At 40.0% G+C, this 6,000-nt stretch overlaps 1 protein-coding gene across 2 annotated transcripts in view; it reads left to right on the top strand.

Annotated features, from left to right (window-relative positions):
* DLD (dihydrolipoamide dehydrogenase) overlaps window positions 1–6,000 on the top strand; it is a 33,202-nt gene that overhangs the window by 14,328 nt on the left and 12,874 nt on the right. The window lies entirely within an intron of this gene.

The following is a 6,000-nucleotide window of genomic DNA, read 5'->3' as shown; positions in this document are numbered from 1 at the left end:
CTCTAGGTTTTCAAATTTGTTAGAGTATAATTTTTCATAGTATTCTGTTACGATTCTTTTAATTTCAGTTGGGTCTGTTGTAATTTCGCCCATCTGATTTCTTATTTGGGTTATTTACTTCCTCTCCTGTTTTTTTTTGTCAGTTTGGCCAGTGGTTTATCAATATTGTTAAATCTTTTCCAAGTACCAGCTTTTGGTCTTGTTAACTCTTTCAGTTGTTTTTATGTTTTCTATTTCATTTAATTCTGCTCTGATTTTTATTATTTGCTTTCTTCTGGTGCCCAAGGATTTCTTTTGCTGCTCTCTTCCTATTTGTTCCAGTTGTATGATTAATGTTTTGATTTTGGCCCTTTTTTCTTTTTGGAAGTGTGCATTTATTGCTATTCACTGACTTCTGAGCACTGCTTTTGCTGTGTCCGAAGGTTCTGGTAGGATGTGTTTTCATTCTCATTTGATTCTGTGAATTTCTCTATTCCATCCTTAATTTCTTCTGTAACCTAGTAGTTTTTGAGCAAGGTGTTATTCAGTTTCCATGTGTTTTTTTCCTTAGTTTTTCTGTTACTGATTTCCATTTTTATGGCTTTATGGTCAGAAAAGATGCTTTGTAGTATTTTGATGCTTTGTATTCTGTTAAGGCTTGCTTTATGGCCTAATATGTGGTGTGTTCTGGAGAGTGTTCTGTTTGCATTGGAAAGGAAAGTATGCTTCTCTGCTGTTGAGTAGAGTGTTCTGTATATGTCTATGAGGTCAAGTTGGTTGAATGTGGCATTTAAATCTTCGTGTCTCTTGAACTTCTTTCTGGAAGTTGTGTCCTTCGCCACAAGTGGTATGTTGAAGTCTCCTACTATTATTGTGGAGCTGTCTGTCTCTTTTTTCAGTGCTGTTAGGGTTCATTTTATGTATTTTGGAGCCCTGTTGTTGGGTGCGTAAATGTTACAGTTATGTCCTCCTGGTGTATTGATTATACAGTGTCCTTCCTTATCCTTTGTGTTGGATTTTAAAGTCTGTTTTGTCAGAGATTAATATTGCCACTTCTGCACTTTTTTGAGTGTTGTTTGCTTGATGTATTTTTTTCCATCCTTTGAGTTTTAGTTTGTTTGTGTCTTTAAGGTGTGTCTCTTGTAGGCAGCATATAGACAGATTGTGGTTTTTTTAGCCATTCTGCCACTCTCTGTCTCTCAATTGGTGCATTTAGTCCATTTACATTCCACGTAATTATTGATAGGTGTGAGTTTAGTGCTGTCATTTTGATGTCTTTTTTTGTGTGTTGTTGACAGTTTCTTTGTTCCACTTAATTTTCTATGCTGAGTCGTTTTTCTTTATGTATTTTCATTGTTGTTGATTTTGTATTTGCTGTCTTTATGTTTTTAATGTTTTTTATTTTGACTTGTAGGATTGTTAGTTTCCTTTGTGGTTAGCTTAATATTTACCCCTATTTTTCTAAGTTTAAACCACTTTTTTAATTCTTTATAGTGCCTTGACTTCCTCTCCATATGAAAGATCTGTGACCACATTTTTTTAGTCCATCTTTTTTGTTTTAATGTTGTCTTTTACCTACTGACGTCTGTTTTCCGATTTTCAGTGTTTTAGCTTTGATTAATTTTTGTGGCTTCGCTATCTGGGTTTATATTTGGTTGCTCTGCCCTGTGTTCTAGTCTTGGGTTGTTATCTGATGTTACTGATTTTCTAACCGGAAGACTCTCTCTAGTATTTCTTGTGATTTTGGTTTGGTTTTTGCAAATTCCCTAAACTTCTGTTTATCTGGAAATGCCCTAATTTTGCCATCCTATTTGTGAGACAGTTTTGCTGGATATGTAATTCTTGGCTGGCAGGTTTTTTCCTTCAAGACTTTATAGATGTCATCCCGTTGGCTTCTTGCCTGCATGGTTTCTGCTGAGTAGTCCAAGCTTTGTCTTACTGACTCTCCTTTTAGATGACTTTTTGTTTTTCCCTAGCTGCTCTTACAATTCTCTCTTTATCTTTGGTTTTGGCAATTTTGATTGTAATATGTCTTGGTGACTATCTTTTGGGATCTGCCTTATGTGGGGTTCGATGAGCATCTTGGATAGATATCTTGTCATCTTTCACGATATCAGGGAAGTTTTCTGCCAACAAATCTTAAACAATTCTCTGTATTTTCTGTTATCACCCCGTTCTGGTGCTCCAGTCACAAGTAGGGTATTCTTCTTGATAGAGTCCCACATAATTCTTAGGGTTTCTTCATTTTTTAAAAATTCTTTTATCTGATTTTTCCTCAGATAGGTTGGTGTCAAGTGCTTTATCTTCAGCCTCACTAATTCTCACTTCCGTTGCCGTAATTCTGCTCCTATGACTTTCTATTGAGTTGTCTAATTCTGAAATTTTATTGTTGTTTTCCTGGATTTCTGATTGCTGTCTCTCTGTGGATTCTTGCAGCTTGTTAAATTTGTTATTATGCTCTTCTCTAATCTTCTTAAGTTCCGCTATTGCTGTATCTGTGTGTTCCTTGGCTTGTTCTGCGTTTTGCATGAACTCCTTCCTGATCTTTTGGAGAGTTCTGTATGTTAATCTTTTGTATTCTGCCTCCCGTAATTCCAAGAAGTTCTCTTCCTCCAGAAAATTTCTTGAGTATTTGTTTTGGGAGCTTGCTGAAGCTATCGTGGTGTGCCTCTTGTGATCTGTTATTGACTGTTGTCTCTGAGACATCCATTAGTTATTATATTTATTTTGTTTGCTTACTGTATCCTAACTTGTTTTGTTTTGTTTTGATATGCCCACGTAGGCTGCTTGTGTGAGCTAGTTTGATTATTGGCACCTTTGAAGCTCTAACGTTCTGTCACCAGGTGGTTAGATCTGTTACTAGGTATATGAGCCCAGGAGTCCGTTTACTTTTCTTGTACAGATTCAGCTCAGGTGTCCAGATAGTCGGTCAGAAAGTGCGTGGTTCCGGCTCTCACCTACAGTCCTAGATGGACAGGGGTGATTGGAGTAGGCACAGGTATCTGGCTGCAGTAGGGGGTCATGCACTGAGCAAAGTAGGGGGCTGATGGCTGCCCCTGAGTATCTGGGAGGAACGCGTGTCCCTGTTCGCTAGAGCACGTAGGTGGGTGGGTTTTTGCACCCGGACTATGAACACCCAATGCTGTTAGCTCTAAGAACTGGAAGGCACCACTTATTCTTGGACCCCTGTGGTGGGCGGCTAGGTGGCATGGGTGGAGCCACCAGTCTTCAGGCCCCTGATGTGGGTAGGTGAGGACCCTGCTTAATGGGCACAGTGGTAACAAATCTCACGAACCTGCTGCTCCACCGTATAGCTCATACAGCGAAGTTAGGCTTCTGGTATATTCCCTGGTGTACTGTGTAATGAGGGCCTACGCTGTTGAAATGGGCCCACACAGGTTTATGCAAGGGTGAAAGGCATTCAGAGTTCATGGACCCCTTTGCTTGTGCCTAGGCAAAAGAGCTGTACCTGCCCTGAGTTCCCAGCTTAGGGGAGCTGGCAGATTATTTTTTCCTGTTTGTTACTTTTTCCCCTCTCCAAAGCCGGGAGAATGGCTCAGGGTGTGTGACAGGTCCTACTTCCAGCCCAGGGGACTCAGCAGTCACTGAAGCCAGCGTGGGACCTGATGCAGAGCAGGGAGGGAGTAGGTGAACACCAACGGGGGTGTTTTTTGATCTGCGTGGTAGGTTAAATGCAGGTCCTTATCTTTTGCTGATTGAGGACCGCTTTTCACTGGCGCTGGAGGCATGAGCAGACTCTCCGCCGCTTGGTCTCTCCCAACGTGGAAGATGCATCCCAAATGCCACTGCCTGTCTCACTGCACATGGCCAGCCGATCTGGCCCACAGGGCACTGGCTCCTGCCAGGTCAAGTGTGGCAACTATTTGCTGCTTCTGAACTGTCTCTCCCTCCCCCGCCACTCAGTTCGATTCCTCAACTTTGCCTTTGATGTTCAGGGTTCCTAGATTGTCATATATGATAGATTCACTTGTTTTTTCGGGTCTTTGTTGTAAGAGGGACCACCAGAAGTGTCTGACTGCTGTGCCGTCTTGGCCCTGCCTCCCTAAGAGAAAGAATCTTGAAAATGTAGAGAGATTTACTTAAGAGTTGAAACCCAGATTTCTACCATGACATGTTGTGTTCTGTGGCTAGCTTTTGCATGAAATCCCACTTCAGTTTTTTTGTGTGTGTGTGAAGTCAGTTTTCATTTTTCTGAATCCTGGAGTTTATTCAGAAGGCTGAGTCCCTGAGTGCTATGGGCAGATGAAGGAAGGAAGCTCTGTCTAAGTTGTTGGTTGTGAAAAGAGCAGAGAAGAGAGGGAGGAGATATAGTAGAAAAGAAATAGTACATTTTTTAAGATTTTAATTTGGTATGTCTGTATCCTGTCATTGTTTTTGGCTGTTTTCATTTCCATCTCTCCTTTCCAACTATTGCTGTTGACAAGTACTTGCAGAAGGGCAGTCTGTTCTAGAGAGCATCTCAGACACATCTTGGGGTATTACTTTTCCTTCATTTGTTTGTTTGGGGTTTTTTGTTTGTTTGTTTTTTGCATCAGTAGGCTTCTTTTTATTATTTTTATTTATTTATTTTTGGTTTAAATGAAGTTTACATTTCAAGTTAGTCTCTTATGCAAAATTTTATGTATACATTATTATGTGACCGTAATTGCTCACCCCATTCTGCCACAGCACACTCCTCCTTTCCACCCGATTCCCCATGTCCATTCAACCAGCTCCTAACCCTCTCTGCCTTCCTGTCTCACCTCTGGATGGAAGCTTCCCCTTTGGTCTCTTGTATCTACTTTGAGCTAAGAGGCACACTCCTCATGAGTATCACTTTATGCATCAGTAGGCTTCTGAAAGACGATGCTGCAGTATAGGCAGTCCAGTGAATGAGAGGAGATGTATGTACACTAAAGCAAATACATTAAACTAGATGAAAAATTGAATGATGTAAGGGAAGAAGATGTAAGGGTAGTTAAGAGCCCCACATTGTAGGCAGAGCTTTACTTTCAAGCTCTTTGTCCTTGGGTAAAGCAGAAGTCTCTCAGTCTTTGTTTTCGCATCTCTAAGGTAAGTGTTGGTTGCATGAGCTGATTTCTAAAATACCTTTCTTACCTTTAAAGTTCTATTGAGTTGAGCATTTTTATCTTATATTGTTGTTTTGGAGTTCTCTTCTGAATTAAGTAATTAAAATCTAGTATATTAAATTCTTTTATGTTAAGCTTCTCCATTTGAAATTTTCAAATGTGTGTTTTTATTGGTTTTTTACTTTGCCATTTCTACTTAAATCTCTTCCAGACTTAAAACCATTGTAAGGTGTTTAGAGACTATGTTGTCACCAAAACCCTCCAAACCCACTGCCATCGAGTTGATCCCAATTCTTAGCAACCCTATGGAACAAAGTAGAACTGCCCCATAGGATTTCCAAGGCTGTAAATCTTTATGTAAGCAGACTGCCACATCTTTCTTCTGTGGAGTGGCTGATAGGTTTGAATTGCCGACTTTTCGGTTCACAGCTGGGTGTTTTAACCACTGTGCCACAAGGGCTCCTGATGTTGTCACAGTATAGTATAATATTTTATTTTGGACTGCCTTTTTCCTGAAAGTGGACTTCTTACAGTGTTTGATAATTCTCATTAATTTTGATATGATGTTGCTCTTTTGTCAACTGTGAGAATCACCTCAGTAAAAAAATTTCATACTGCATTTTATACGGTTCTGTAAGCATTGGAGTGATGCAAACAGTTAAGTACTCAGCTGCTAACCAATAAGTTGGCACTTGGAGTCCATCCAGAGGTGTCTTGGAAGAAAGGCCTGATGATCTGTTTTTGAAAATTCAGACACTGAAAACCCTGTGGAACACAGTTCTACTCTGACACACACGTGGAATCACCATGAGATGGAATCAACTTGTCAACAGTAACTGGTTATAAACATTAGGCTTAAATTTTCCAGACGCTGATTAGTGAAAAATATCACATGTAGCTTCCAGAATTTAGATAAGGACTAAAAATTTAT

This window comes from Trichechus manatus, unplaced genomic scaffold (assembly GCF_000243295.1).
Source record: "Trichechus manatus latirostris isolate Lorelei unplaced genomic scaffold, TriManLat1.0 scaffold00096, whole genome shotgun sequence".
In the NCBI taxonomy this organism is placed as follows: domain Eukaryota; kingdom Metazoa; phylum Chordata; class Mammalia; order Sirenia; family Trichechidae; genus Trichechus; species Trichechus manatus.
This window is presented reverse-complemented; position numbering and strand designations above follow the sequence as displayed.